Source organism: Petaurus breviceps, unplaced genomic scaffold (assembly GCF_028583685.1).
Source record: "Petaurus breviceps papuanus isolate PSGF00001 unplaced genomic scaffold, PetGlider_PUasm1.0 138, whole genome shotgun sequence".
Classification (NCBI taxonomy): domain Eukaryota; kingdom Metazoa; phylum Chordata; class Mammalia; order Diprotodontia; family Petauridae; genus Petaurus; species Petaurus breviceps.
In genome coordinates, this window is record NW_027185694.1 from 12,511,438 (window position 1) to 12,519,573 (window position 8,136).

Below are 8,136 nucleotides of genomic sequence, written 5' to 3' on the forward strand. Positions count from 1 at the left end.
TTCAAGCCACACCATGATCATCCCAGCTCTAATCAGATAGGGTGTAATTGTTAGAAAACCTTTCCCTGATAAGAGTAGGCTAACAGTTCTTTAGCTATAGCTACCACTATGAGCTAACCAAAGCTAGTTAGTATGTCCACATTATGATTCAGTCTTTTGTTTTTGGCCCCTGTCTGAGTCAGAGGTTGCGGTCTCTTGTCCCAAAGAATTCTCTCACTTGGGGTTAGAAATAGCCAAGATCTTCTCTGGGCAATATGCAAATGAATTTGAACCAGAATAAAATGTAAGCAAAAAAAGGAAAAGTCATTCATTTCCACAATCCTACCCAAATTACTACCTTTATTGTGTATTTCAGTAGCATGAATTGGTATTGAATTTTAGTCAGAGAAAAAAGTTTACTGTCTCCTACACAGAGGTTTGCAGCACCCTTTCCTCCCTACCTAGAAATTAGAGAAATTTTTGCAATGTTTTTCCAGATAACGATATCATCTCATTTTACAGATGGATAAATTGAGTCCTAGGAAAAAAACTCAAATGTTGTCATATTATACCATAAACAAAGAGAAGACATTATTCCAACATAAAACAATCTCAAAGACTATACTCAAATCACCTAGGTAGACTCACTTTTATTCATCCTTCGGAAAATCAAGGACTGGACTAATATTTCTATCATAAGCTAACACAAACATGAAATCAGACTTTAGTTATATTATAACAGGTCATCAGTGTATTTCATAGATATGATTTTGTTCATTATAAATGCAAATGTATACAACAATGAATTACATCTCTACTACAAACATCATTAAGTATGGTTGGTATTGTAACTTTCAAGTCATAAGTCCAAAAGTAAAAATTACTTTTGTATTAATTTCTAAATTATTTGTTTTTTTCCATAACATAGTTTATTTTGATTTCAGGAGTATTCATCTCAAAGCCAGGTAGCTGAATACTTGGGTAGTAAAAAATATTCCATGAAAAACCAACCTCTAGCTATATGACATCACTTAGAAGAGGGACCATACTGAGTTTCAGTCATGGGACTTCATAAAGAGGAAGTGGTTTCTTAGACATGGCAGATAGCAGAGTGATATCATATCACCTCCGTCAGGGATGATTTCAATTCTTCAATTTCAACAAATATGGAAAAAAAAACCTCTTGTATCACATGGTTGTCATCACTTTCCATTCATTAGTGGGGAAAGGGAGAATCTACTTCCCTCCATGATCAGGTTTCCTGTTTGGGCAAAATTAGACAAAGCAAAGGTCAGTAATAAGACCTTGATTGGCAAATTCACAGACTGTTTTCTTCTTCTTTGTAAATCTGAGGGAAAAAAGAATAAAAAAAATCTAGGAAATATAACCTATAAAACTTGTGAATTTAATTCATACTTATAACTTTATCTTTAATTTGCACACGTTTGTAGAACCCAAAATATTTTTATACATTTTCTCATTTTCCTTTTCAATATCTCTGTTGTGTGAGATCGTTATTCCAGCTTTGCAAATAATGAAATTGAGATGCAGAAAGCATACACAGCTGCCAATGGTAACATAATGGAAATACAAGAACAAAGAAATCAGATTTCCTGACTCCCAACCCCTAAACTCCTCTTTCAGCAAACCTACTCTGACTATATTCTAAAGATGTGACAGAATCATAGAAGTTCACATTTGGACAAGATCTCAGAGTCCATTTGGTTTAACCTATATCCAAACAAAAACCCCTTTACAAAATCATCCAGTCTCCACTTGAAGACTACAAGTGTCCATAGGATTATAGCTTTAAAACTGAGAGTTTAGAGACCAAAACTCTCATATTACTAAGGGTTAAATGACTCCTTCAGTAAACTAGTAAGTGTCTGAAGCAGGATTCAAACTTCGTTCTTTCTGAACCCAAATCCCTGCACCTATCTACTGTGCCACCTCCCAAAGAAAATCACTCCATTCTGGAATAGTTCTAATTGTTGGAAAACTTTTCCTTACATCTAATCTAAATCTGTCTCTTTGCAGCTTCCACAGATTGGTCCCAGTCTACCCTTGGGGGAATGGGAGGGGGAGAAAAGATTATGGTAGGAGTTAAGATCGCCATTTCCTCAACTGTCCAACAAAATTATTTCACCTGTTCCCACAATGTCCTGTTCTCCTAATTATATTCTGACTCTTATATGCATGATCAGGAAACACATGAGGGCTATTATTCTCTTCTCTGTCCTACTACAGAGAGAAACTTCAACCTATCAATGTAGGTTATCTTTTGATAGCCATGGAGGTAGAAGAGGCAAGTTATGGGGTTATCACTTACAAAAGGTAATGTGGGGTTTTTGTTTGGTTTTTGTTTTTGCTTTTTTTTTTGACATACAAATGTATTCTTGCAATATCTCTGTCACTGAAAAGATTTTCAATTTACAAAGCAAGTCCTGGAGAGATTTTTCAGTTGTCCTAAGGTTCTACACCTAAAAAGGTGATGAAAAGGGATATCTTTTCTTCTAAAGTTACCCTTCTTTCTAACCTTCCTATTCCTATGGAAGGCACCAACATCTTTTCTATTTTGTATAAGTGCACTAGTAACATCTGAGTCATCTTCAACTCTTCATTCTTATTCACCACTACCACCACTATGGTTCTCCTGCCATATTCAACATGCTCAAGATTTCTACATCTCTCACATTCTTTCCCTTCTCTCCACTTATATGGCCACCACCCTGGTCACCTCTTCCTTGGGCTAATGCAATACAATAGCTTCTGTTTGGTCTCCCCATGTCCAGTCTCTCCTTCTCCAATCCCATCCTCTACACTACTGCCAAGTCAATATTCCCAAAGCTCAGGTTTGACCACATCATCCCTTCTGCCTAAGAAATGTCATTTGGCCTATTGGTTTAATTTTTTTAAATTAATTTGTTAATTAAAATTAAAAATTAATTAAATTAAATCTAATTGGTTTAAGCAAATGGTTTATTGTTTCTAGGATAGTATACAAATTCCTCAGTTGGTCATTTAAAACTCTTTCACAGTCTGACTCTAATCCACCTTTCCAAACTGTTCACATTACTACACACACACATACACACACAGAGGCTACTACATTCCAGTCAAATCGATCCCTTCGTTTTTCTCCCATCTCTGGGTCTTTGAACAGACTGTTCCCAGACCCTGGAATTTATTCCTCCTCTCCTGTGTCCCTGAAAACTATTATTATGTGTCACTTCCTTCAATAAGTCTATCTTAGTTCCTCTAGTTCTCTCTCTGTCTCTGTCTCTCTCCAGACACACACACACACACACACATACATATACACACATATACATATATATATTATATGTATATATATACAGATCTGTGTGTAATACTGATATATCTGTGTACATGTTACACACACACACACACACACACACATACTGATGTAAACTCCTTGAGGCATCTTCTATCTCCAGTGCCTGGGATATAAACTTTTGGGTCTGAGGACCCCTTATACTCTTAAAAAATTAATAAGAACCCTCTCCCCCACTAAAGAGCTTTTGTTTAAGTGGGTTCTATCTATTGATATTTACCATAGTAACGGTAAAACATCTTAGTATTATTATGAAAATAGTTTTGTCCTCATAGATCCCTGAAACAGGTCTAGGGGACCTTAGGGATCCCCAGACCGTACTTTGAGAACCAATTTTTTTAAAAATCAATTGAATTGAATTTGATGAAACAGTTAATTGATTAATTAATTAATTGGCTAAGGGACTGTAAGCTGTTGATTGTTAATTGCCTCATTCAACATAATTATGATAATTTTATTATTAATATGAATAATATTGAAATAGCTTTTTTAGGTTTACAAAGCATTTTTCTCATAGCCACTCTAGAATGGAGGTAGTATGAATATTACTATCTCCATACTACAAATGAGAAAACTGAGATTCATAGAGGTTAGGCAGCTTGACCAGTTATGCAGCCAAAAAGTGGCAAAGGCAGGAACAAAGCATAGAGCTGAAACTAAAAGAAGTGTTCTTTCTTCTGTCATACAATCAACAAACATTTATTAAGTACTTATTCAGTCATGATGCTAGGGATACCAACATAAAAATGAAATAATTTCTACCCTCAGGAGTTTACATTCTATTAGAGATTGTGTATTTATTCATATATAAAGATATACACAGAATTATTACAAAATTATTTTCAGAGAGAAGAGAAAAGACTTCGTGCAGAAGGTGATAGTTGGGCAGAGTTCTGAAGAAACTTAGGGATTCTTAGAGACAGAGGTGAAGAGAGAGTTCATTACAAGCAGGGGAACAGCCAGTGCAAAGATATGAGGGAAAGATAGGAGATGGAGTACATTATGGGAGAAACAGTAAGGCCAAATTGACCTGAAAGCAGAGTTGGTGAAGGGGAGCAATGTGTAATAAGGTTGAACAGGTAGTTTAGGGTCAGATTGTGAAGTGATTCAAATGCCAAATAGGAGAATTAATATTCAACTTTAGAAGTAATAGGGAGATTCTGGTGTTTATTGAGGAAAGAAGGGGCATAATCATATCTACATTTGAGGAAAATCACTTTAGCAGCTGAGAGGAGGATGGATTAGAGAGGGGAGAGATGTGAAGCAGGAAGAACAATTAGGAGACTACTACAATAGTAAATGAACTATCACATTTCTTATAGTAAATAATTGGCATAGCCAGTGAAGATAATAAGGAAAATACAATTCACTTTAAGCAACTAAAAAGGTATGTTAAAATAAGAGTAAGATGTTATTTTAGATGCCACAGGGGAAATCATTACTTAAGAAGGAAGAGTGGAGTATTCCTGAAGCAAAGGGAATCAAGGGTATCCAGATGATGGGGGTCATTCATTTCCATCCATCACGTCAAATGCTACAAAGGAGTCAAGGGAGACATGAACTGAATAAAGTTTAAACCATTGAATGCAGTGATTAGGAGACCATTAGTGACCTTTGAGGAGCAGTTTCAGTAAAATGCTGGAGAAGGCAAAGGTTTGAGAATAGAGTGGGTGACGAGGAAGTAAGGACATAAGCTGCAGATGATTTTTTCCAGAAATCATTCTTCAGGTCCCAAGAACACCCAGAAATAGCACAAGGATATGAAAGACAGCTTGCCCTTTTGGCAAGCACCTAAGGAAATCACCAAAGCAGAGAAATCCTTGTTGTCTATGAACTTGAACTGAACTTTGCTTTATTCTTTCTCTTCAAGAGAAAAATAGTAACTTTTCCCACTTTACTCTAACTGCCAAGGATACCACCACCATCATAGATCACCCAGGCTCACAATTTTGGTGTTATTCTTGTATTTGTCTTTCATTTTCAAAGAAGATAATAAACTTTCAATTAAGCTATACTAGCTCTAAATCTATAACTCTAAACAAATTTTCTTTCTCACTATAGTGCACTATGGCTGCACATTACCCAGGGATTCTTGTTTCTATTGTAACAGTAAGAGAAGAATTCTATCTCTTTAGCACCATTATGGTGGGTTCAAAATTCATATCTTTATCTCTTTAACTTCTTTGAATAGCCTCCATTCAAACTGTTAGATATTTAGAAAATGTGCCAACTAGAATGTAGAATGACAGCTGGATGATAGACAACCTTCTGAACCTGGAATGAGTACTTCATTGATATAGTGATGCCAACTAGTATGTGTAATTTTGTGTCCGCTATTCAACATTTTATGATCTATTCCATACTAGACAATATCCTTTCTATGTCCAGATAGTTTGAGATAAGCTCTGGCAACACTAGTTACATGCCAAGCTACAAAAATAAAGCTTCAGCCTCCAATAAGTTAAATTTCTGAGTCACATTTTGAAAAGTGACAGTTGTCTTAGAGTGGAAAGCATCCCTATTTATCAAAGACCTTCAATCATCCTTAAGTTTTGTGGCATATTACCAGAGATTCATTCCACAGTCTTGGTGTCCTTGACAAGAATTTTGTGGAAGTATTAACCCTTACACAAGATTCTTGAGGCTTAACAAGTTTTCACCCTTCTCAAGAAGTGAGTCATGATCTTGGGATCTGCAGACAACATGACAATTCCTGTGAAGGTAAATGTTTTCAACAAAGCTGTGGAAGACAACTGAACAACTTCTTGATTATAGAAGAATCACAATGCTGCTCACTCAGAAAATGTCCTTTCTTTACAAAATATGGATACTATTTTTGATACTTTCCTACCCTTCCATCACTGACCTTTGAAACAGGAACAAATTCTGTGAATGCCTCAGATCATGCCCAAATATGTAAAAGAAACTCACAAGACACAGGCAGACGAGAGGCAGAGGTTAAAGAAATTTCTGCAGGGATGTGTAACCAGGTGTGATAGTCTCTCTGTAATTTCTTTTATTCTTTTTTTAAGTTTTATTGACGCCTTTTGTTTCTGTATCACCTATATTTCCAAGCATACCTCTCCCCTCTTCTATCTTGTGATTTTTTCCTTGAGACAAATAAAAAACCACAATCAAATAAAACCAACTTGTGTCTACTCTGTTTCTTTTCCTATCACAAAATATAATGCTGAGATTAGCTTGCTATATACAGTCTCTTTCTGTCTTTCATTTCATTGGGGCACATACAGGCCCAGTAGTCAAATCTCTAAGGAAAAGGATAAGTACCATTTAGCCATTTTAGCATGATTCTAAATCATTTTCAGAATGATGGTACCAAACCATAGTTCCAACAATGACAATTTCCACCTTCTATCATCTTTGCTTCTTTTTAGGGTATGTGGTGAAACCTCAGAGTTGTATTTTTTTTTATTTTTCTTCTTTTTAGTGATTTTTGGATTTCATGTAGTTGTTACTAGCTTGCAATGCCTTTGAGAATTATCTGACCACTTATCTACTGAGGATGGTTATTAGTCTTAGAGGCTGCTACTTGAGCTTTAATAGCTTAAAATGCCTTAAGACTTCAGGGACATATTATATTTGTATTAATTCCATATACACACACACATACACACATATGGAGACTATCAGACTTTTTTCAAAGACATTTAATACAAAAATTGTTTTTCAGTTGGAAATTTCTATTTTTACCCCAGCTACATTGAGATTATTTACGTTTTCCAATTTTGCTTAATCAAAATTATCCATTTTCTCTCTTGTGATCCTCTCTACCCCTTGTTTGTATAATAATTTTCTTCCTAGTATAGTTACAAAAGTTCTTCCATTTCCTGCAAAATTTTTTTATGATAAGCCTATTTATATTTAAGCCATGTATCCTTTGAAAGGTATTGCTACATATAGTGTAAGATGTTGGTCTAAACTTATTTTTTCCCAAGCCGCTTTCCAGATTTCTTGTCAGTTGTGTTTCGTTAAATCATTAAAATTCTTGGGGTTATCAAACATTGAGCTTTTGAGTTCAATTGCTCCTGATTCTTGCTTATCTAGTCTACTCCACAGATCTGCCTTTCGGTTTTTTAACTAATGTCAAATACTATTGATTATCATTGATTTATAATGTAGCTTGAGATCTAGAAATGTTATTTCTACCTAATTGCTACATGTTTTTTTTATTATATACCTTGTGATTTTATGTCTTTTGTTCCTCCAAATGAATTTGCTCCTATTTTATCTAGCTATATCCCTTAACAATTTAGTAGGGAGAGCAAAAAATGTGCAAATTAATATAGACAATATCATCATTTTTGTGTGTCACTGCAGCCTAATCCTAAGTGACAACCCTCCTTCCAATTTTTTGGTTCCTTCATTTCTGTTTTTTTAAATTGTGTTTTTCTAAGTCTTGAATATATCTTGGTAGATTGACTACCAAATATTTTATACTATGGTTATTTTGAATGGAATTTTTTTCTACACGTTCCATATTTTCCTTCCGATTTTTTACTATTATATAGAAAATGTTTAAAATGTTTGAATATTTATTTTGTGTCATGTTATTTTGCTAAAGCTATGTAATGACAAGCAAAATAGGAATTTTTTTTTGCTGTTTTTCTGGATTGACTTTTAGCTAATCTTTGAGCCTCACCTTTGATTGTATCAAGGGTCTTTGAGTGGAAGCAATTTATATATTGTATTGCCCTTAATAGGCCTAAGGGAGTGTGAAGATAATTTGAAAATCTCCCCTACCCTTCCCTTAATAGGTCGAAAATAAGAACATGGGAGCCCAT

At 34.9% G+C, this 8,136-nt stretch overlaps 1 long non-coding RNA gene across 8 annotated transcripts in view; it reads right to left on the reverse strand.

The window, feature by feature from the left end:
- Positions 1-310: 310 nt before the first annotated feature.
- LOC138175386 (uncharacterized) overlaps positions 311-8,136 on the reverse strand; it is a 284,137-nt gene continuing 276,311 nt past the window's right edge. For all 8 annotated transcript variants that reach the window (XR_011171989.1, XR_011171991.1, XR_011171987.1 and 5 more), the window contains one exon: positions 311-1,240. This is a non-coding gene — a long non-coding RNA (uncharacterized lncRNA). The remainder of the gene's footprint in view (positions 1,241-8,136) is intronic.